This window comes from Mytilus edulis, chromosome 7 (assembly GCF_963676685.1).
Source record: "Mytilus edulis chromosome 7, xbMytEdul2.2, whole genome shotgun sequence".
NCBI classification, from domain to species: domain Eukaryota; kingdom Metazoa; phylum Mollusca; class Bivalvia; order Mytilida; family Mytilidae; genus Mytilus; species Mytilus edulis.
The window spans coordinates 15,268,434-15,294,732 of NC_092350.1; the positions used below are offsets into that span (position 1 = coordinate 15,268,434).

Genomic DNA, 26,299 nt, shown 5'->3' on the forward strand with positions numbered 1-26,299 from the left:
AGAACTCCAGATATCACAAGATAAGATATGAAAATGTTACAGCATGAACTTACGTAAAGATTTGGAATTTGTGTCAGATTTTCATTTTTTCCCTACGATACAGGGTAAACTATTTTGACCCATAACACCCATTTTTCATTTCATGTAAGACTTCAATGGCTCATAAAAGGTCTTTATAAAAATTTAAGCAGATTTTAGATTTTTTTCTTTTGATTTGAGCCCAAAATAATACCAAATGCAGAGTAATATTTCCTGCAATGTTTTATAACTCAAATACCCCGAGAATGAGTTCTATAACATATCATTTTTTTTTGTCGTTCATTTTGTTCATTAACTAATGCTTTTCCGACTTAAATAGGTATATAGGAAGATGTGGTATGTGTGCCAATGAGACAAATCTCCATCCAAATAAAAGTAAACCATTAAAGGTCAAGGTTTGGCCTTCAACACGGAGCCTTGGATTACACCGAACAACAAGCTATAAAGGGCCCTAAAATTACAAGTGTAAAACCATTCAAACGGGAAAACCAATTTTAATTCTTGATTTTTTAAATTTCACCATAGTATATCCTTAAATAGTTTAACGTTGGGTCAGTTACATTGCAGTGCCATTGCAAATAATTAGGACCAGAAATATGTCGATTTTCAATTCATTATAAAACCATTGATAATGAAGGTACTTGGCATGACATGTAGTTTATTCTTTAGTTGCATCCACATTTTTTAGACTGGTTTTACAGCAGAGATTTTTATAATGTATAATTCACATTATGTTAATTTTGTTTGGTTAATGTGCAGTGGCGAGCACCTTATGCATTTTCAAATCGAGGACTTATATCAATTAAAACACGTAACAAGTAGGTACTTCAAAGTGGACGGAACAAGCGGGAATCAAGGCAAGATGGACTGCAACCGTGAAAAGGTGGAGAGTTGTACAAGACAGAATTTTCACCATGCAAGAGACTTCTACAGACTCATTATAAATATATATAGCTGTAGCAAAGGTTCCTTAATTTAAAAAAACACGCTGACAAAAAAGTTTATGACAAACAGAAATGAGGTAGCATACATGGCCTTTATGAGTTGGTGTGTCATTGACAACATATATCTCCTTTAAATTCATATAGAAAAGGGGATATTTGGTATGATTGACAACTACATGTACCAATCAAATACGAACCAACACGAATCAAATGCATATAATAAAATATTTTATATATTCTTGGTAAGCCGCCTACCAAAACCAATTACAACAACAACAATATATTCTTGGGTTGGTTTGAGAGAGAATATTGTTTATAAATGCGCATTTTAACAGAAAATCAGGAAGAAAAATAATCATAAAAAACTTATAGCCCTTGTCATTTTATAATGCACAATGCAGTGATTTGACAGATGTAATTTACTGTAGTAATCTACTGAAGCTTAACGACTTCAGTAATTGCCTTTATTGCAACAGAATAATATCGAATTTACATCATTCAACATTTTAGAAAGCAACAAACGTAACTTGAAACAAAAGGATAACAGGAATAACAAAACATATTCGACGCAGTACAGCATGCCACACCAACCACTAACATTTCAATACACCCTCTCCCTTTTCCAAAAAAAGAAAAAAAGGAAAATGAATGTGTAAACAAGAACAAATAACAACATACAAAGCATGTTCCAGATAATTTGAATTGGTACACGCTAAAAATACCACATTGTTAAACCAGTTTTTCTAACGGCGCTCACCCAACCCTTTTTTACTAGCTACATGTAGACCAAACCAAATGTTATAAGTATAAAATACAACTAAAATCCTGTACAGTGCATCTACCAACAGAATGGCCACTAACATGCAAAAATAAATAAAAGGCAGATTATGGTTTGACATGTTCGATAGTGCATAATTCTAGCCGATGCTGTTGGTTGAATACAATCAGCAAAGCCACTCATAAAAGTGCATCAATAATTGCATTTTAGTGCACGACAGTCGAGACCAACACTGCATATATTAACTGCTATATTCTAACAGATGTGTTGTTTAAACAAATATGATACTGACAGGTGGGTTATGTATTTTTAATGTATTTGTTCTCATCAACGTTTCAAGTTTCGACTTTAATGCTGCAGTATTGAGATAGTATGGTATCACTTTGTGCACGTTTGACTATCAATCACAGGCATGTATAACAAAGGAGTTTACCTTGAAATGTACAGATTTCTGTCAGCTAATACTGAAAAACTGTGAAATGTTTTAATCAGTTTGTGTATTTTGTTTATCAAAACTCATCGATCAAAATAATGTAAAAGTACTAATAATATCCTAGTTTTATTCTAAAGGTACTATGTCCTGTTTCTTAATTTATCATTTATATGTAACTTATAACATGTTCAAAATTCTGTTCTTTACATATTGAACAACTATTTCAAACGCAAATTAAATGTGACAAAAAAACAATTTATGAATTTAACTTAATTGAGATGAGGCAATTCGACACATAAATATGACTTTCTATCCCATGTATCAAATTAAGTGCAGTGTTCCAATGGATTGTCTGATTACATGTCAACGTTGTTTTGATATAGTTGCTATCATACTTTAACATGTCAAATAACTGGTCAAACAGTCATTTAAGCAAGGCAGTGAATAGACAACAGAATTCAGACGAATATAAAAATTCAGTTCTGGTATATTCTTCCGCCCGATGCTTATTGATTAAAGTCCCTATATCGGTCACAATTACAATAAAAGAACAAAGTTTGTGTCAAAAAAACTATTTACAAGAATATTGTTGGAGATTTCTGTTGCCTATAATCAATTATCGCATGCAAAACAATGTTATGCGCCGTTACCAAGTCAGTGTATCTGAACCATGTGATTTCAGTGGTTGTTTGTCTTTGTATGTCTATTTTTTTTTTAGAGAAGTTGTGTGTTTGTGTTGGGTGTTGTCTGTTTGTTGTTTTGTCCACAATTTATTTTCGGTAGGGTAAGATGAACAGTTTGGTCTGTTGTTCTGTCTATGATTGCTGGAGAGTTCTGTTAAATGTAATCTTTCTGTGTGTTCTATCCAATATTGTTAAAGATTTCTGTCACAAATAACCTTTCTTTGAATTCAGTTCAATATTTTTGGATAATCCTGTTCCTTCAAAAAACTTTCTGTGTGTTCTGTTTAATATTGTTGGAGATTGTCATCTATAACCTTTCAGTGTGTTCTGTCCAATATTGTTGGAGACTCCTGGTACATATAACCTTTCTATGTGCTCTGTGCAATATAGTTGGAGACTCCTGTTACATTGTACTTATAACCTTTCTGTGTGTTCTGTGCAATATGGTTGTGGAGATTCCTGTTACCTATAACCTTTCTGTGTGTTCTGTGCAGTATGGTTGGAGACTCCTGTAACCTATAACCTTTCTGTGTGTTCTGTGTAATATTGTTGGAGATTCCTGTTACCTATAACCTTTTAGTGTGTTCTGTGCAATATTGTTGAAGATTCCTGTTACCTTTAACTTTCAGCGTGTTCTGTCCGATATTGTTGGAGATTCCTATCACCTATAACCTTTCTGTGTAATCTGTCCAATATTGTTGAAGAGTCCTATCAAGGCATCACCTATACCCTTTCTATGTGTTCTGTCCAATATTATTGGAGATTCATGTTTCATATAACCTTTCTGCGCGCTATGACATGTACATGTTTTAATTCTAACAACAATGATGTAATTATGTAAACAAGAAAGAAAACATGAAGCTAAATCACTTAATTCTGATAACATCAAGTTTGTTTTGTTGATCTAAATTAATGTGCTTTTAATGCACACTTCTTTGCAAAGCATATGTACCAATGCAATGTTCAGACATTAAGTTGTCAAATTAAATCAATCAAACAATTGAAACAGTCGACCTTGTTCCGTACTTTTTACAAATTTGATTATACGGAAAAAATGTATGAAAATCTGTTCCTGTCAGTCAAACAGTTAAAACTGATTCGGTAGAGAGCTTTAAGTGCAATTTTTTGGCATTAAAATATTATAGCTTGAAATTCCATGATATCGACTTGATCTGTTAAAATATATATTAGGCTTCAAATAAACGCATCTTATATTGAGCCATATTATTTTTCTGCAACTATAGCAGCTTGATTTTTGAGTGTACTACCTTTGACACATATGTATTGCCAGGTAAAAGAAATATTGCAGATATTTGCGTTCAGAACAATTCCAGTTCTATTTCCTTATTACGATATTGTTTTTACGAATCAGATCAGAGTCATAGAATACAAATGCATTCCTCTATGAATAAAACTTCTAGACTTTCACTAATAGATATAGACTGGATCTCTCCTTGCAACATTCAGGTATCTAAGCAAACCAGATAAAGTATCGGAAACCAGTCTAAATTTCAAGCAACTGTCAACATATTGATTCTCTGGAAGTTTAGAAGCATTATTCGACCAATATAAGACAAAGAAATAAATAAAACCTATAAAATGAGGATGGAAATGGGGAATGGGTCAAAGAGACAGCAACCCGAACAAAGAGCTAAAACAGTCCAAGGCCACTTATGGGACTTTAACAAAGCGAGAAGTTTCTGCAACCGGAGGCGGGCTTCGCTGGCCCCTCAACAAAAATATGTACTAGTTCAATGAAAGTGGGCGTCATAATAAACCCAAAAACATATAACTTCAAACTGAAATAAGAAAAAACTTACAAGACTAATACAGTCCAGAAGCTCCTGACTTAGGACAGGTACAAACATGCGGCGGGGTTAAACATGAGATCTAAACTCTACCATATACCACCTCTAACTAATGTAGATTAAAACATACACAACAATACGCATGGTAAAACTCAGATTAAATGAGGTCCGAGTCTGATATAATTTTGACAACGAATTTCCATCCAATCTGATTAAAAATAATACAACACTCAATTCTACTTTAAGTTAAGAGATCTTTCGGGATCCTTTGGTTTGCTCATAATAATACACACGTAGGCTGACATTTTTGAAGTCCCAGAAACACAAAGTAGAACTGAGTGATTACGTATGCCTTAAAGCGAAGAGTGAATACATGATCTAAAATTCAATAAGATTGCATTTCCATCAAAACTAGAAATGATACATCTATCAGGTGCTGCGGAAGGAATTGCATATCCTGCTTCACGTGCAACATCCTTCATACAGCTTCCGATTAAAACCAATAATCTCTAAAATTCTGTAACGTTAGCAATCAATAAAAGGAAATTAGAAAATCAAATACAGGTTTTCAATCTGCTAATGGTAAGATGAGTTACAATAATGATAAGAAAGATCTTCCATATGAATGAACAAAATCCTATATGTTTGGTTTTAAAAGATTGATTTTTACCACTATGATATAAACAACTTTTGTTTAAACTCATTACAGTTTTTGCATTTTTTTCTCTTTTTCCCGTTTTTAATAAGAAACTGTAATGGTTTACATATGTTTTAGTATTTGTAATTTGCTTAGCAGTTAAAAAAATCAATGTTGCCGTCAAGCTAAATTAAATTACTTGAAACCTTGATTGCAGCGTGTTCTCATTGACTCTAGGTATATGTTATTATGTGAATTAATGACGAGATAAAACGATGCTACAAGAAGGAAACGGATGGATCTAAAGGATAAAATAAAGATATAATCTGTCACAGTTTTATTCTTTAGACAAAGCTTCATCACAGATATATAGAGATAGCTGATTATACCATTGTATGCATTGGTGCAAAGATGAATGCTAAGTGTTAGAGGTGAAATTCAATAGCGATCACGCATTATGTAAATTTTGTATTGTAGTATATAAAAAACATTGATTTTACTTGTCGATTTAAGAATGTCTTTTTAATCTTAAAATCTAAATTCTCACTTAAGAAATGTTATGCGTCCGAAGCGTTTTTCCCGGAACTACTTTTATTAGTCACGTGAGAATCCAAAAAATGAAAGCCAAGGATGTGTATGTACGGAGACACTATATTAACTGTAATGAGAAGGGAAAACGGTACTATTTATTCTGTCATAGGCGACAATACTAACATTTTCTAAATTTACCAGTTTTACAATAAAAACCTGGATTATGTGTGGTGTTAGTACTTTATTACTCTATTTTAAAAATTGAAGCAGAATAGTATCATGACCAAGTTTTAACGGAGCTTATTTGTGTTCTCCATGCCCACAGTCATTTTCACCAAATTTATGAAATTTTGGAAGCCTGTTCGAATAATTCCCAAAAAAATATTTCAATAGGTTTTAAAATTTATTTTGTAAATTTACACACTGCAGTTATTCATAGATAAATAAAAAAAATATATTGAACCCTTACATCTAATCACAGCCCTCCAAAGTTGACTTCCTCCACCTGTCTTGGGTACACAAAAGGCCAACCTAATGCTGGGAAATGTAATAGTACCGTTTTCCCTGAAAGAAAGGACATACATAAAAACCAAACATTTGCCCAAGAGAGTTGTCACAACCGTAGTTTCTTACTGATTTATAAATCTATAAACAGACAAGAAACGGTATTTTAATAGTATAAAATCTTACTTTCGTATTTTAAAAAGACACATACTGTTTTCGAAGATTACTTTCTAGAGAAAATTATACATATATATCAGTTGACAGACAATAAATTCAACAGGCAAGGCTTATTTGGTTACTTTTGCTTTCAGTCAGACCTTTGACCAAACGTATCGTTGCAGGTGTGAGATGTACACGTACACGCACAATTTGACATATTAAATTAAAGAATAAATAGTAAGTTACATTAGTTGAACAGAATATACATTATATATTAACATGATACATATTTTTTTTTAGATTTTGGTTAAAAAACATGTACATAACATGAAGATATGGTATGAGTGCCAATGAGACAACTCTCCATTCAAATAACAATTTATAAAAGTAAACCATTATAAATCAATGTACGACCTTCAACACGGAGTCTTGGCTCACACCGAACAACAAGCTATAAAGGCCCCCAAAATTACTAGTGTAAAACCATTCAAACGGGAAAACCAACGGTCTAATCTATATAAAAAACTAGAAACGAGAAACACGTATAAATGACATAAACAAACGACAGCTACTGTACTGCTTCCTGACTTAGGACAGGTGCAAACATTTGTAAACGTTTTAATGGTACCTAACCATCTCCCTTTTTCTGAAACAATAGTATAACACCACAACATAGAAAAACACACGAAAAAATATCAATTGGTAGGCTTAACTCAATGAAACAACGTAAATTAACACACAATGAAGGAATAAATTTGATCTACGATACCTGAATATGTTGATATTAAATATTTGTTACGGAACGTAAACAAAAATCTGTTTTTTTCAGCTGTCGACTGTTGTGCAAAGGACAGTTAATGTGGGTAACTTTTTCAACTGATCAAATTTAAGTTTTTATTAGTTTGTACTTGGCAGAGGGGATATCGGCTATGTTGATGTTTTTTTTACTGAAATTGATGTGGATGTATTTTGTTTCCTAAAATACTACTTGTCTACTTTTTGTGCTTCTCATTTGTATTCTATACCACTGTTGATATTTAAGCATATCTGACACAGAGTTGACATTTGTGGTATATTGCTAAATTACGGCTCTTGTGATACATATAAGAGACTCCATTGATAAAAGAGATAAAAAGGAATATTTGATTTTGGAAAATGTTTATTTCAATCATTTCTACCGGAAGGGATGAAAAGGCATGTAAATTTGACAATATGAAGAAAAGACCGTAAATACTTAAATGTATACATATAGGCTTTCAACCAATAAAAGCGCAACATTGTTATTTAAGCATTTAATTATATATTTGTTTAGGGGCCAGCTGAAGGACGCCTCCGGGTGCGGAAATTTCTCGCTACATTGAAGACCTGTTGGTGACCTTCTGCTGTTGTTTTTTCTATGGTCGGGTTGTTGTCTCTTTGGCACATTCCCCATTTCCATTCTCAATTTTAATACTTATAATTACATTTTTTTTAGCTAGAATCGTGAAAACACAAATTATATATTTTCTTAAATTTAATTCACCTGTGCACTTTATTGCGGGAACACGTGTTATCATGAATAATAAGTTTTATTGAGTTATACAATTGCTGAAGGAATAACACGTGATGTGCAGTTAGCCAATCATATTAAAGCATTATAATGAAACATACATCTAATGTAAATATTAAGGTGTAATATGTGTCTTATCTTATAGAGTGCCATAACCATGTTTTTTTCTCCCAGGTTAGAGAGGGGGTTGGATCCCGCTTACATGTTAATACCCGCCACATTATGTATGTATGTGCCTGTAATTCAATGGTTGTCGTTTGTTTATGTGTTACATATTTGTTTTTCGTTCATTTTTTTTTATATAAATGAGGCCGTTAGTTTTCTCGTTTGAATTGTTTTACATGGTTATTTCGGTGCCTTTTTATAGCTGACTATGCGGTATGGGCTTTGCAAACTGTTGAAGGCGGTGACCTATAGTTGTTAATTTCTGTGTCATTTTTGTCTCTTGTGGACAGTTGTCTCATTGGCAATCATACCAAATCTTCTTTTTTATATTTTTTCATAGTTTCCCATGAATTAATTTATTTGTTTACTTACTAGGTTAATATCTTTATAAAACAATTAGATAGAGAGGTACACTACCAAGAATTTACCCACACTTTTTTGGTACATTTTTACCCTCGTACATATCAGTACTGTTAGGAAAGACTAAAAACTTATAATGTTATACTTTCTATGAATTCAGTACTGATTTCGTCATTTAAATTTCCACCAGTCGACAATAAAACTGATAGTGTAATAATTACTAAAACATTACATTAAATATGCTGTAATGATATATCACTTACGGATCTACACTGACGCTGCAATCGACACATACACACACAATACGTCAATTTAATTTGATTTCAATACATCCCGTATGCTTTCCATGATAATTGTGTTATGACGGTTCACTTTCCCTGGAAGACTTGATGCATGCTTCCGCCTTCTATTATAAAAGAGACACATTGTTCTAATTCTGGCGTTTCTCTGTAATTTTATTTTGTTAGAATGAATATAACAGGATCTGTAAATTTTCCTTAACTCAATTTTTAAGTTTGTTATTTACTAGATAGTATTCGTGTGGGGAAGATAGGTGACGTGCAAGCACATCAGTATCCACTATTGGATGCAAGGTTCTAGTACTTTGGCACACTTTTTATAGAAAAAGTCAAGTCTTCAAAGAACTACTTTGTCACATGCGTTTTAGCTCGCATTTTGACTGAACGAAGACTTTGACTTGGTCTTAATTAATAATGATTATACAAATATTTCGTTTTAATTGAAAGCTGTCACATTTTTTGTAAATCTCAACCTCCCCTATGCCTCTAGCTAATGTAGAATAAACAAACACACAACAGTATTAACATTTTCACTAGTCAATTGAAAACAGGATACAGCGGCATTCAAAATTTAAAAGAGAAATCTATATAAACCATTTACTAGTAAATAAGTAATAACAAGGTGTTTAACGCAGATCTTAGTTACACAATCTATACTTTTGATTTTGAAAAAAAAATTCTATGATTAACAAATACAGTTTCAGAGATGCACATTGGCATCTGGTACTGAACATATTTAACATAATTTTATAGAAAGTCATGTTTTGGGTTTAGTATCATAACATGATTTGGTGTTTATCCTTATTTCAAATAAATCTATGCTTTATAATGGATTAATAGTACAAATATATCTATCACCGAAAAAATTACACAAAGCGCGATAATAACAGCCAATTTCGAATTAATGTCTAATGGTTAACATACTGCTAAAACAAACAATAATTTACAATGCCCTAAACCTACAATGTATACCAAAGACTGCTAAACCTGTTTTATAACTGCTGACAATGTATATAAACTATGTTATTCTATTAGAATACAATTTCTAATAATTTGCTATAGCGTTTATACATTCCGATTTTTTTTATTTTTCTTATTTTTTTACTTTTTAAACATTCTCTGTTTTCGTGGGAGTTCATATCAAAGAATCTGGCTGTATAATTTGACGTCACGTTTTGTACATCACTGAGACATCCCGTTGTAATCCTATGGATTTCAATTCATTATTTTCCTGCAATTGCTTTTTATGTTTTGCAACATTTTACTCTTATATTTATTTGAAACGTTTGCATCAAAGACTAATATTGAGGAAAAATATAAAATCCAATAATTGCTTAGTATTTTAATAACCCGTAAACCTTATTTGAGGACCATGTTTTAATTTCTTCGGACGGAAAAATTTACAATGGAACAAAGAAAATGGAAAATTTACAAGAAATTAAAACATGATAAAAAGTAGGAATTATGAGAAACTCACATGAGTCAAACATTTATAGTGCTTCACACGATATAACAACAAATGAAAAGGAAAATCAATGCATAAGCTGACAATTTCAATAATGATTTTTACAACTGATATTTCATTGCACCATAGCAGCGACGATAAACAAATTTTTATATTTTCTTATTTTTACACTCGACATCCTAACAGCCGGGGATAAGTTAGCCTCATATCAATGTAGACTCTCTAAGCTGGTTAATTGTTCAGCATTGACTTCAGGCGAAGACAAGCTCCATTCGATACATATCTGTTATCATGTTACTGATATATTTAACAAGCATTGCATCAATTTGCTTTCATCAAGGAAGAGCAACGAGTATAAAGGTGTAAAAAGTATAGGTAACTAATTACTAGAATCGTTATCGGACCGCAACTATTTGTTTTAATTGTCAGGATATGCTTAAGAAACTTACAAAAAACGTGTAATTCTCATTTGATTTGTGCAAAAGCTTGAACTAACGGATATTTTGACTGATTTTTATAGTGTTATGGATAAATAGCAGCATAGCATTATTGAGGTAAGTGTCTCTTTTTTTTCTATATTTCAATTATGTATAAATTTAAAGTTATATTTTAAATTAAACGAAACAATATATGTTATATATGTTATATATGTTACTAGTTTGGCTGTATACATATTTCGATATGAGCGTCAATGATGAGTCTTATGTAGACGAAACGCGCGTCTGGCGTACTAAATTTTAATCTTCGTACCTTTGATAACTATATGTAAATCATCAAAATTTCAATTTGTTTTAAGAAATATTATTTAAAAAAACTAGAGGGAATGCTATAATAAACGATTAAAATGCACACAACAAATTCTGCAATCTGTAGAAGAAAGGCGAAAGATACCAAAGGAACAGTTGGTTAATTTTTATTTAGAATTATCATCGTAAGGAAGAACATACATATCTCATCAATAATTTTCCCATATTTTTATGACAACCGATTATCAAGGTTTGAAAGGGAATGTGAAGAAGATAATGACTTCTTTGTCTTATTTCTTTGTATGTACAGTTGAGCTTTAAGTACGTGTGTATGCATTCGGCATATTTTGGGTTTTAGTTCGAAACATTTCATCTTATGCAAATGTGCCCAAAAAGCAAACATAGAACCCTAAAACGGTGGATGAGGTGGCGAACATATTTTTTCATTAGAACTTTGAAAAGATAAACGTTACTAACAAATCTCGCATAAGCATGAATCCGGGTGCGATCACCACCAATATTCCAAACCCGCTAGTTGCAGTAGCTTTTTACATCGACATCTACATGTACAAGTATTTCATTGATATAAAGTTTTAAACAGTATTGGCTTTGCCTTTTAACTGAAATTACTAATTATTATTTTTCGACTACTGTTTACTGTTTTTTTTTCTAAATCAATCAAAATGAGCAATATTGTTCAAGTTTAGTTTAGCGTTTTATTTTGTGTATAGAATAGTTGTTGAGGTTCTTTTATGGTTATTTAGCAGACTTAACAAATGCAAGTGACATTACATTTTGCCATCTAGTAATTGAGTTATAGAACAACAAAATCTAAATAATTAGTAACGTTAGTTAACACTTAAATAGAGAGAAATACAAAGCCATATTTGACTTCAAGAAATACACAGTATAGAGGAATTGATGGTAGATGCTATGTATATGTGTTTAACTTAAACCTGACTATAATGTTACAGTCCTTGCAGTAGATATATTTATATTCATCCGCGTTAAGGGTGTTTCTTAAACTGTCGGAAAACCCGTAATGATATCAGTATTATCTAATGTTACCCAATAGAGTAAACGTTATGTGTATTCCAAAGTACTTTTATATAAAATGTAACAGTACAGCTCTTTTGTCTAATAATGTAAATGTGCCCAAGAAACGGAACAAGAACCCCCAAAGTAGATGTGGAACCCTTAACAGCTCTTTTGTCTTTTTGGCATGTTTGCCACATTCCCCATTTCCATTCTCAATTTTATCTTTAAAACGTTAAAAACAATCACGAGCTACATATTTCACACTAAAGCAGTGAACTCCAATTATCCAATGAGTGGCTTGCTCCACAAACTATACACAATTAAAAAAATTAATAAATATGGTGTATCAATTTATGACACATTATTACAATGCGGATATGACAAACACTAAATACTCTAAATCAAAGGAACAACGATTGTTTTATTGCTGTGTCTCTTCTATAATTGACATCGCAGCCATATACATCAAAACAAAACTAGAACCTCACTGTCTTTACGTAGTTTTACTAGAAATGCTTTTCATATTTCAATAATTCTGTAATTTTATATTCAAAATGTATTCATTAATCCTATAGATAGAACAAAAATATTCTTGAAGTAAAATTCAACTTTTGGTTTCGGTGTAACCATTTAAATGATGTACAAAATTAATGGCAAAAGTAATTTAAAGGATTTCATACGTCTGATACGTCTGATACATCTTATTGAGCTTTTACTTTGACATTCATGAAACACGAAATGTTTATATCTAATCAAATTGGTATTTTTTTAACTGTGTTTCAGTAAATGGATTTCCGTTTCCCGTTAAAATCGTATTGCGTCGAATATAATATTAATGCAACACATATTAGTTCGCTAAATTCAGTAAATAAAAAAAAAGAAAATAAGATATATGACACACATTTATTTCAAGTGTATAGAAAGTACACGAATTGTCGATAGCTAGCACGCCCATAAGAGGTGTAATAGCTGAAGTAGTTACTGTAGACATGTCATAGAAACAAGGCATTATTAACTTTTGTACGCCAGACTTTCGTCTTCAAAAGATTCATTAGTACCGCTCGCATAAAAAAATTTAGAGCCAAAAAGTACGGCACTTGTTTTTTTTTCAGTTTAAAGTTTTAGAGGATTTAGTGGATACAATGTTTGGCATAGAAAAAATAAAAACCGAAGATTGATTGTTGGTTGCTTTACGCCGCATTAGCACAAAAAGGCTATATCGCGGCGATAAAAACCGAAGAAAATCTTAAGGTCAATCGAATGTTCTGCTCTGGACTTGATATTCTATAAGATGATGGATACTAGTGTAGGTGTTTAGTGTCCAGACGTCATAAATGTTATTCTCTCACTATCGAAACCCTTTTACGCTATTGATATAGATATTATGAATTGAACACAATTATGGATATACGATTCCGCTAAATGGTTTATTGAATAAATATGTTGTATGCAACACGATGTGGTAATATCCTTTATAAATCAAAACAAATTAAGACATTTTTGTTCAAATCTTTCTTTTTTACTTGATATAATCAACCGTTAAAAGCTACGACTTTATTGTTGTTGTCAATTGGAGATATAAATATATTTGGTGTTTTCTTGTTTCTCAAAGTTGTAGGGTGCCATAAAGGTACTTTTTGATATTAAACTTGCATGCATGTGCTATTCCCAGTTTTTGTTTTATTTTAACTCTTTCAAACAGAAACTGCATACGATAGACGCAAATAAAAGACAAGGAGTATTTGCTGTCTGTGCATGCTATAGTCAAATATCGGTTCTAATGGTTTTTAGTATACTGTAATATGTTTTCAAAATAGCAGTTGTCGTAATGATGGTATTTCAACGGTACTCAGTGTGATCCTATTAGCATAGCACATGGCGTTGTCAGTTTGTTTTAGATTTATGAGTTTGACTGTCCCTTTGGTATCTTTCGTCCCTCTTATACTATTGTTTTAATGGAATGTTAACTAAAGAAAAAGAATCTGGTATCTCAATGTACAAGTTGATTGACGTTTAATGTAAGGCATCGTAGATATATCAATATTGTATACAACACTGGGAGTAAAAACGCGTTTGTCAAATGGTCTTTTAATTTCCTCACACAATTCGACTGCTTTGGTTTTATTTCTTTTTTTTATTAAACAAGAGACAGAACGAAATTTCATAGACAATTTAATAAATATGTTAATTTTGCAAGTTTCATTCACAAAAACAACAAACAGAAAGATTCAATGGATTTTTTGTCTTCTTCAAATTAACACCAGAATATATAATTTTGTAGAAGAAGACAAAAAGTCTACCATTTGTCTATTATCTGTTAATAAAAACTTTACATAACTTAATTGAAAAAAATAATTCTGTTTTCTGGAGATGCTAAGCTTTTTCATATATTCAAATTTCTTAAACGTTATTGTAAAGATTTATCAACAATTTCGCTGAAGTATCGATTGAAATATAACGGAATTTGATGAGACTGTCGTAAAAGTGAGAGGTTTAGCGCTATAAAACCAGGCTCAATCATCCATTTTCTACATCTAAAAATGCCTGTAACAAGTCAGGAATATGAAAGTTGTTGAACATTCGTTTTATGTGTTTTGTCATTTGATTTTGCCATGTGATTAGGGATTTTCCGATTGAAATTTCCTGACTTGGTACAGGCATTTCGTAATGTAGAAAATGATGGATTCAAACTGGTTTTGAAGCTATCGAAACCTCTCACTTGAATGACAGTCACATCATTATATTGACAACGATGTGTTATCAAAACAAACAGACATACTAGGTTAAAATGTCCATAATAGGGTTACATCAGTCAACATCTTGTTATATTCTTAATCACTATAAAAACAAACAAATATGTAACAAAAAAGCAAAAAATGGGATATAGATCAAAGATATTAGCAAAACATAATGACAAGATTACACAAATTAACCAAAGTACAATAACACAATGACGGGAAGTTTAAGTACAGATAGAGTCATGTCATATGTAGATCAAAGAAATATAAAAAGGCATATTTGCAAAAATGAAAGACAATTAAAAAAAACTCACTAAAATGCAAATTACTGTCTGAACGAGTTACCGTTTCTGAGCACTCTAAGTTAACGGTAAACTCGTCTATTAGGCAAAATCACAATGGACAAATTTAACTTTAAGGCAACAATTTTCATCTCTTGAAAAAAAAACTCAACTTAAACATGAAGTAAAGAGTAGGACATTAAAATGTCCGATCGAGACACAAACTCATGGATATGGATAAGTAGGCCCTTTAGATAATGTTATACCTACATTTTGTATTTAAATCGTTGTTGGTATAAATGGTCGATTTTGAAAGTAGATGCGGTATATGGACGGTCAGTTGTCTATTGCGGAAGACCATATGTGTCCCATCTGATGGTATATTATGTTTATAGCTAATATCGGAATGAGTGTCTTACTGCAATCATCTAGTTTGTCCGTTTATAACTTATCTTAACATATTTCACAGCTTTACTTAAAAAAAAATCGACCATTGAGCTAAAACTTAAATATTATGCGCTGAAATTGATTGGTGATTTAAAGATATGCCTTGCATTTGCTCCCTGTGTGACGGAATAACCAATTGAAATGTAATTTTCGTTACTGTTACCCAGTCTTTTTTTAATGCTTTGATATTTGGTTATCATTATAATAAGGTGTAACCTGTAGATTATGATATAAACCGGACATCCACGTCTTGTTTGACGACACTTTTTGTTATACAATACTCAGAATCTGTACTTAGGAATGATTTGATAATTGATCACACACTGTATGATGCTGAGTTGTAGCATGCTAGTTGTTTTTATATTTGCTGGCCGGTCACTTAACGTTTGAATGTAATATATACTTTTATCAAACTTAAAAACACAACTTTTTCTGATAAGGGTATATTTTGCACGATATATCGTGTATAACTTTCCGTTTTTTCCGGGTTAATGTCTCATCTGCGTATTTTTACATTGTTATCACAATTAAAAGCAAATTTTGTAAAAGATAATTCGGATATAATACCTCGTTTTTCATCCCAGTTGAGATATTATCCCATTACTACCGTTTGAGCCATAGGCGGTTACATGTTGTCTGTTGTATGTTTGAAGGATGATATTGAATCTGATGAATTCTCTGATACGATGGATCAATTTTCTTAGCTTATACCATTTTAATCAGAACATTTATACACAAGACGAAATTGATTGATGCATTTAATATGAAAACAAAGTTTTAAACAGCACGTAGAGTTTTCACTATGCATATCGTATTGACTTTTATGATTCCAACATTAGTGATGAGTTTTTTGTAGACAAAACGTGCGTCTAGCGTCCTGGTATCGTTCATCATTCTGAAGTTTGACAATGCAAACTTCACAACCAAACACATGCTAAAGACTATGTTATAAACGATGCATGTATCATGTAAATATTCTTCGTCAAAAGTTTGCATGAACTGAACTTATTACTCGTTTATTTTATAATGTTCAGTTGGTTGGTTTTTCCTTTTGAAGTTTTTAACACTAGTCATTTTAGGGGCCCTTTAACTTGCTGTTCGATGTGAACCCATGCTCCGAGTTGAAGGCAATACTTTGACATTTAATTTTTTACTTTGTTTTCTAAATGTGACTTTGATGGAGAGTTGTCTTATTGCCGCTCATACCTAATCAGTTTATAACTAAATATATATTATACTAAGAACGTCAGCTTATTTGCACATACCCCTTTATTTACTTCAAACTAAGATATATATGGATATACGTCAATGACACATTTAACAAACGATGCAAACATATAAAAGTAATCTCTAGGTCAGTTTACAGTTTCAACAATGGATGTCAAATATCTATAAAGTATATTTTACTGATAGCTCATCTTACCTTTTTCAATTCTGAACTTAATAAACGTCATAATTTTTTTTATAGCTTACTGTACAGTATGAGCTTCGTTCATTGTTGCAATACGTTGATTTAACATGTGTACATGCACACGAAATTACGAGATGTGTTATGCTTTCAATTGAGACAATTATCCACCAATTTAAAATGAAGTGGATGTAAACATTATAGGCTTCCATACGGCCCTGTTCAATTAAAACCATACGGTATAGTCGGATGTTCAAGGCCCTAACAAACAAAATGAAAATGGATTCAGCTAACGGCCCTTTTATGGCATATCAATTTACGATAAAAAAAAATATGACAGAAATGAAACTACGACAACAACTGAATAACCGGCTGCTGACTTGGAATAGACACATAAAGACTATGACAGGGTTAAAGATGTTTATTAGCCAATAGACCTCCCCATAACTAGTACAGTGTAGTTGCAGCACAATTAACTGTTAAAATCAGTTGCAATTGACTGAACTCAAAAGATCAGTACGATGAACTTAAAGAACTAGCATAAAACAATAGACATAAAGCACTAACATAAGAGTACTCTCAATTATCAAAGTCAATTACCTAATAAATAAACAACAATCTCTCGGTCAAAAGTATCAATTACATCTTTTGGGATCATGCGGATAGCTGTAATTGGCAATGATGCACCATCACTTTATTTAGATATATATATATTTACCTCTAAATAACAATACAAAAGTTATAACTTATTTAAATGAAGACTGTCAAAGAGTTTCCAAAATTACAAAAACCGTGAAGATATAACTAAATTCCCGAATAATTAATTATAACTAATAAAACTAGGATCAGAGGCCCAGCAAAAACCGTAATAAGGAAGTACAAAATGGCATATAGACCAAGCATATTGGCAAAAATTAAAGACAAGAACACACAAATTTACAATATAACGCAATAACACGATGATGGGATGTTAAAGTACAAAGTCACGTCATATAAGTATTAAAGAAACATAAAAAGGCATACAGACAAAGCCAATCGGTAAACACGAAGACAAGAATTCAAAAATGTTTTACAAAAGCAGAATATAAACTTAAAGCACTTTAGGTAATATATTGACATAATCAAAAGTCAGTGTTAGAGAAGCTCTTATCGTGCTGTTAATCACAATAATTATAATATTGACCAAATAGCTTGTTTTCAAGCTACATATAGGGACTAAGTGAACTCGTATATTGTGTAAGAACAATATAAAACAATACAGCACATGTATTGATTAGATTGTAGAAAATGATAAAACATACAAATCAAACGTAGAACGATAAAAAATACTAGAAAAGGTAAACAGTAGTCAATGTCTTCATAAAGGTAAACAGTAGTCAATGTCTTCATAACAAAGCAAACATTTTTAAGGGTTCCACAAATTATAGGCAACAGTATACTACTGGTGTTTTAATACTATAAACATTTTTAAAAAGATACAAATTAAGGTAAATAAAACTTTATCTGAGGAAATCGCAAAAACAAAGATCGATACCGGATGCCGACAGTGTAAGCGTCTTCTTCCATGTGTGAATCACCCTCAAAACGAATCAAAACACAGTCAGAATATTAGCCGAAATTAGTGAAATTACAGACGACTTTTCTGGAGACCAATTTGGAAACCGACTGTCTGTTGAAATATCAATCAACAAATCTCAACAAAATGTTGTAATAAAAAACTCTTGAACTTTTATGTTCTATTTTATATTTGGATTCAATGTGGTTCTTCGAAAACTACAAACATCACCAAAACACAGGGTTTTCAACAACAAAACAATGTCCATCTTTTTAAAATAAAATTTCCTATAGCATCGTGTTTAGTTAAATGTACTCACAGAAAAAGAAAACAAAGTGATACAACATCAAGCAGTATTTTGAAAATTGAAATTAACCAATCTTGAAAAATATGTTTGTCTTGTGGTAACATGGTGAAGAAGGTTTTCTTTTTATTAAACTTTATATGAATCAAGGCAAGGATGGGCTAATAGCATATATTTTGTATAGATTATTTTGTGTTATCTAGGTTTTTTTTTATCATCTTCATTAAAATTCTAAACGTCTAAGCATACCATTTATTCAACTATTGCAAACAATTGTCAAACTTCATCACCACACGTATCTATCACGTAATATAAACAACTACGTAAATGTCATCAATATCAATTTTGGATCAAAGGCAAATCACAAAAGAAAGTCTTTGAGAAATAGGCAGAGTTTGTTATTAGGACTATAAACAATCCATCAAACTATACTATCTAAGGATTGGTCAGGTTAACACTGTTATTAAATTCTTATTAATGGAAGATATTCACGCCGTAAAAAGATTTTACTGAGATCTTTATACGTTCGCGATACTTTTTATATACTTCCGATCTCTTCTAATTCTACTTCCGATATCGTTGGATTCTAAGTCTAAGTTTTATTTCAAGAAAATCCAGAGGAATAACTATTTGTTTATATGTATCTCAGTTTAATTGATCAAATGTGTTTTTCAACCTGTCAATTTATAAAGAAAAATATACTCCAATTGATTTTGTTACAATGTGCTTGTTAGTATCACTATTAAAATCAGATTTAGCATCATTAGCCGTGTTTAGTTATATAACTTTGTCAAACTGTGTTATTAATTTTGTATATGTCTATCGATATAGAAAAAGTGAGTAAAACTGTTCCTATGTTTTAGTTGTGTTGTTGAGTTGCTGTCTCATTGAACTATATACATGTACCACACATTCTTTATTCGTTTCAACTTAATGGCTGCGTTCGAAACTTATATCCAAATGAACACATTCAAAATATGTTGCTTTATTTTCTTTGAAATGAATATTTATTTTTAAATTTAAATAAGACATCTGCTCAACTTTATCAATTTAATCATTTAAACACTAGTCTCCGACATACGATTGAAGTGAACGTTTGTTGAATTGAATCAGAACAGTTGTAATACAGGTCATACTGGGGACAACCATCACAATCAAAACATATGCTTTTCATTTAAAAGGGCAACACGTGCGATAGATTTTGAAACAAGTTCAAGTCTAGTATCTCCGCCAATCAATTATTAAAATACTTCCAAGGGTTATTGGTAAAGACTTGATTAATTTGAACACAGACAGTGGAAGCATTTAATGTTCAAACCATAAAATCGAACGCACAGTAAAATATTCACACTATATTAGTGACAATGTGGTATGATGGCAAATTACAAAACTTTTCACCAAAGAACAAATGAGGTAGTTGTTAACAACTTTATGTTACAGTCCCACTTTAAACAATTAGAAAAACAATCTTTTAAAGTTCCGAACACTAGCAAATGAGAAAACCAACGGATTGATGTATTTATAATACAACATCTGAGTTACATGCCATATTGTTTTGGACAGGCACATACAGAATGAGGGACAGTTTAACATGTCTTGGTAGTATTAAACTTGTTTGTTAAAATTATAATATGCTGTTTTAATTGATACGGTTTTGATATAACCTGTTACTTCCATTTATCATATGTTTAGTACAAAATACAGCAATTTTGTATATCTAATAAAGGTTCTTTTTTCCAGTCTGTATCACATACCCTGTATCGCATACCCCGTATCGCATGGCTAAACCCGTATCGCATACCCCGTATCGCATGGCAAAACGCGTATCGCATACCTGGCATGAGGTCCACCACTGGGTCTTTGCTAACTTATAATTTCAGACAATTTAAAACAAAAAAATGGATATCCCATAAATCTGATTCTATGAAAATATATGATAAACAGATTAATACATGGCAAAATCCGTATCACATGCTGCGGCCCTCGGGACTGATATTGGTTTCTCGTGGTGATATAGCATGCGATACGGATTTTGCAATGTATTATTCTATATTTATTCAATAAGTAATAATTAGTGGATAAACTTTAATTGAATAGTAGAAATGACATTTGAAACAAATAATCAATCAATCAAGCCAGTAGTTTCTTATTCATTGATCAATTAACTTGCGCAACCTTCAATGTTTTTTCTCACGTACCAGTTATTGATACTTATTCAAACAGAATGGTGAAAGAACACGTATCCATTTTGAGAAAAGTAATGTCAAATTGTTGGAGTGTTCTTTCATTACTACTTTAAACAACTTAATGTTATCTAAAATCAATATAAATATTCCTACGCTTTCTAAAGTCAAGTTTGATTGATCTGTTATGCTGCTCAGCTATCGTCTTTCAATCTAAGGGTGTTTTTGTCTGAAGTTGTAATTAATATGTAAGATTTATAATTGGCAACCGTATAACTAGATGTTTTTGATTGCGTTTAAAAATCTGAAACCGTTAAATTATCAATCAGGTCTAGCTTTACACTTGAGTAAACCAGTTTGTATTAATATTAATATTTGATTAAAAAAATACATATGCAAATCGATTACTATAGGTTGGTGTTTTTATTGTGCAGATATAACCATAACGGTCAGTGACTAATATCTCAAGTTTCAGTCGTATTTACATTAACACAATATTTATGGACGCTTCGTTTTTATTATGCTTTTTTTGGTATCACAATGCAGAATTAATTGATACAGTTACACCATACGTATCCCGAAAATATCGTCAGAAATTTAGAAATTTGTGGATTCAAGCTATGATTGATGAGCTAGGAAAATATGAATATTATAACTGTTACCTCTGATTCCTTTTGTGAATACAATGGTATACAGAAAAGAATAATAACGAATTACAGCAAAATGTATTGAATGTGTAGAAATTTGTAAAAGCTTTCTTGCTAGCTGAACCTTGAAGTCATTATTTGCTAAGGTAAAGTATCCTCCTTTCGGAGTAGTCTAGTCCTACATACAGATAGATTGGTTATCTGTCAGACTTTTCTACTCTTAAAGGAGGTAAGTTTACCTAACCTAATAATAACTTCACGGTTCAACTAGCAAGCAAGCTTGTCAAATATATAACATTATCTGTACACTTAATACATTTAATTTGCTGTAATAAAGTTATCTTAGAATCAATAAAACATGTGCACATTCAAAAGGATATATAAGTTAAACGTTAATAACAACAGTTTAACAATATACATGTACGTTAAGACAAAATTGACACAAAATGATTTCTTGCATTTATGCAGATATGTCATACTTTCGGTAGTTCTAATTTATGTTCAAACTTTCTAATACTAATTCAAGAGCAGATATAACATACTTTCGGTAGTTCTAATTTTAAGTTCAAACTTTCTAGTCCGAAGAAAAGTGCAGATATAAAATTGAGAATGGAAATGGGGAATGTGTCAAAGAGACAACAACCCGACCAAATAAAAAACAACAACAGAAGGTCACCAACAGGTCTTACATACTTTCGGTAGTTCTAATTTTAAGTTCAAACTTTCTAGTACGAAGAAAAGTGCAAATATAACATACTTTCGGTAGTTCTAATTTTAAGTTCAAACTTTCTAGTACGAAGAAAAGTGCAGATATAACATACTTTCGTTAGTTCTAGTTTTAGGTTCAAACTTTCTAGTTCTAAGAAAAGTGCAGATATAACCTACTTTCGGTAGTTCTAAGTTTAGATTAAAACTATCTAGTACTAAATTAAGACGACAGTAGTCAACCGATGTTCAGATCTCGTTAATCGACTATTACGAGACATACCGAAGAAATAGACAGAAACTAAGGGAATCGGATATATTGAACTAACATGATTAATAAGACATTTAGACCCAAGTGAGATACAAACCTATCAATACAAGTTAATCAGTAAAGTCAAACACTCACTGCTCACCAGAGAAAAAGAAAAAAAAACTTCGTCTGCAGAATTCTCACTTCATCAAACCAGTGACCCTCGAATAGAAAACATGATCAGGTCAAATTAAATATTTTTGAATGTTTTTGTTTTATTTGCAATATGTTTTTTTTTTAAATCTTTTATACTAAGGGTGTTAAAGAGCTTTACATACTTATACAATCTTGTCTAACAACATTCCTTATCGTATATATTGAAGAGTATAGCTTTATGCGTTGAATAAATACAAAGAATATATACACGAAACCCCTCAATTACACCCTCCCCCGCTTCTCTACAATGCATGTATAAAAAAGTAACAAAGAAAAGCAACTCAAAGTACAAAATAACATTGCCAAATATCATAAGGTTTGTATTTCATCTTTCCGCAGCTTGAGATTATCGGTTAAATAGTTTATTTGCATTTTCTTTTCATTTACTTTCCCGTCACTAAGTCTGCAAACATTGATTCTTGTTGAAAGACTGTAATGAAAATTTGATCGAAAACTAATGGATTTATTGCAGAATTTCAAGTACACTGTAGAAGGAGCACGTTCTTACATGATGGTTTTGTACTATTCTGTAGTATATATCTGGAACCCAAACTAGAACAGCAGTGAAACTAGTGTTTTATCTATCTGGAACCCAAACTAGAACAGCAGTGAAACTAGTGTTTTATCTATCTGGATGTTAGACACATGCTGTTAACCTTTAGGTTTTTAGTTATGGATTGACTTAAACAATTCTGTAGATCTTTTTTGTTTTATTTATTGATTCTCTCATTATGTGAATTGTTTTTTTTAATCATTTTGATGTTTACTTTTCAAATTACTGTAAACATTTAGAAAAAAATATTAAATGAAATACAATATTAACTATGTATCCGATATAGCTACGTTTCCGATATTGTATTTTGACTAAAATAGTTAAAATACATAAACAACACGTTTTCTTTTGTGTTATTGTTGTTGATTTGTGTATTTACATTGTTTCATTTCACTGAATCTCTTGTCTGGAAGAAAATTATATATACGTCAAAAAGACAAATATAAAAGAAAAAATTCACGCTTAACAATTTATAATCTAAAAGTGTGTTTCGTCAACATAAGGCTCATCAGTGACGCTGATAAAAACAAATTGAAGGCCAAAAAAAGTCGGTAAACAAAGAGCAAATGCCATAAATGTGTCAAATGAATTGTTCATAATAATTTAGTCTTTGCAAGTCGAAGAACGAAATGTAAATAAATCTAGCAGGGTCTAGAAAAAAATTAAAACAATCCGTAATTCCCAAATATGACAAAAAAAGCAACAGAGACCTGAATTAGAGTTAGACTAATTGTAGATCACAACATTTTACCTTTTAATCAGTTTACTAAAACGGTACTTTACATCAAACAAAATTCAATAAGAAAAAATGGAAATTACGTTATCTCATTAATAAGTTTATAATACCTTATTTTAAAAGCACATTACAAGTAATGTACACAAAATAAAATAAACATAAACTACACCATATCAAAAATTAAAAATAGTTTTATGATGGGATCTAGGTTAGAAGTCTTCGTATTTAAATACGTTCGCTTAGTTCCTTGACGTATTAGATTTGTTTTATTTTGTTTTGATTTCGATAAGCTGAATGTTAATGTCTTCGTGACTTTCGTTATCCTTCTTTACATGTAATAGCAGATCATCAATAAAGACTATCCTTCACCCAAATTCTACTTTATAATCATGGATGTATTTATAACAATACAATTTCAATTTTTGATTGGCATGATTTTTTTGTGTTAAAGATGAAGTCGTTATAATTGTTGATAAGCGCGATACTAAGCATTCCTTTCTGAAAAACGTTTTGCTGATGCATTTGATTGATATGGGTGTTGGCATTTTCTTTGAACATTTTGGCAGAATCTATTATATGAACGTTGAAAATCTTATGTAATAACAGTTTGAGCTTGTCTCTGGTGCACACTGTATGCAGAAGTTTTTTGCTCAACTGTTCAATACGATAACACTCATTTTTGTTTTAACAAGGTCAAATGTAACCCTTAACGTCTTGATGCGAATACCAACAAACTCAATGTAGTTTAACGTTGCTGGAAAGAGTCGGAGCTTTTAAAGATAATCTTAAAAACTTCATAACCACGTACTCTCTGTGTTTTTGTTATATCTATTGCTGTCTGTATCCATCTAATGAATTAAGCCTTTTTCAACTTAATTTTTTAGTTCATTATAATGTAGTTTTTTTTATTCAATTGTTTTACATTTGTGATTTCAAGGCCTTTTATAGCTGTCTTTGCGGTTAGGGCTTTGCTCATTGTTGAAGGCCGTACGGTGAAATATAGTTGTTAATTTCTGTGTCATTCTATCTCTGGTTGAGAGTTGTCTCATTGGTAATTATACCACATTTTCTTTTTTATATTAGCAAGTATAAAATTAAAATTGAGAATGAATAAATTGATGTTAAACTTTGATTTGTCGTGTGTGTTCTAAACATACTTAGGCAATAAGTTTTCACTGTAGTAAAACACATTATAAAACTCAATTAAAATGACGTGTTTTCAAACACTAGATAATATCGAAAGGTGCTTCGTAGCACTAGTAGCACTATTTCAGTCTGAAACGGTCAATTTGGTCTGATCATATCTTAATTGACTGGATTTACTGCTAGATAAAAACGTTCAGATTTTTAAGACTGAAATCGTGCTACTAGTGTAGTGTAATAATGTTATTACAGAGAACAATTATCTTAATGGAATTTCTGTATTGAGTCAAATACTTTCCAAGACAGATTCAGAGGATTTTAAAACGCTAATTGTTATTTATCAAATCAATAAATATTCATATTTAAACGATATCAACAGGGCAATCATAAACAGTAAGTTGTCGAAGGACAACACAAACATGACAAAAGTTAACGTCAAATCTATCTAATTCCCATATAAATATAACAAAAAACTGCTGTTGAGTGAGTGAATAATGTTTTGGGCAAATCACAGCGATATCGACCCAACGTCAATAAAAACATGTAAATTATATCCATTTGAGCAACACCATTTTGTGTGTTAGTTACAGCACAGGGTTTTCGTGTGGTTCATGTTGCTTCGTTTTCATGTTGTGTTTGTTTATTTTCGATTTTGCTATGACGTTGTCACTTTATGTTGACATTTAAGTTTGAATGTCCATTAGATATCTTTGGAATCCGTTATACATTTTTAAAAACTACCATACAAATAAAACAAAAGATTTGGTAAAACTATGACATCATGACAATAAAATATGCTATTAAATCGTCAAAGTTCCTTGATTTTTTTTGTATCAAACTTCTTGATTTTAAATGAGTTGTTAAAAGTATTTGTTCATGAATATTAAATTACAATACGTCATTCCTTTTTTTTTTGTAAACGAATCGATTGAAACACTTATGGTTATATTTGAAATTATCGGACAATTGATATACAGAACTATGTTCTTTCAAAT

General features: G+C 31.3%; 1 protein-coding gene across 1 annotated transcript in view; it reads left to right on the plus strand.

Annotated features, from left to right (window-relative positions):
• The first annotated feature begins 10,457 nt into the window (after positions 1-10,457).
• LOC139530036 (uncharacterized) overlaps positions 10,458-26,299 on the plus strand; it is a 60,708-nt gene continuing 44,866 nt past the window's right edge. Inside the window, exon 1 of the mRNA XM_071326072.1 lies at positions 10,458-10,908. The gene's annotated coding sequence lies outside the window, so the exon portion shown is untranslated. The remainder of the gene's footprint in view (positions 10,909-26,299) is intronic.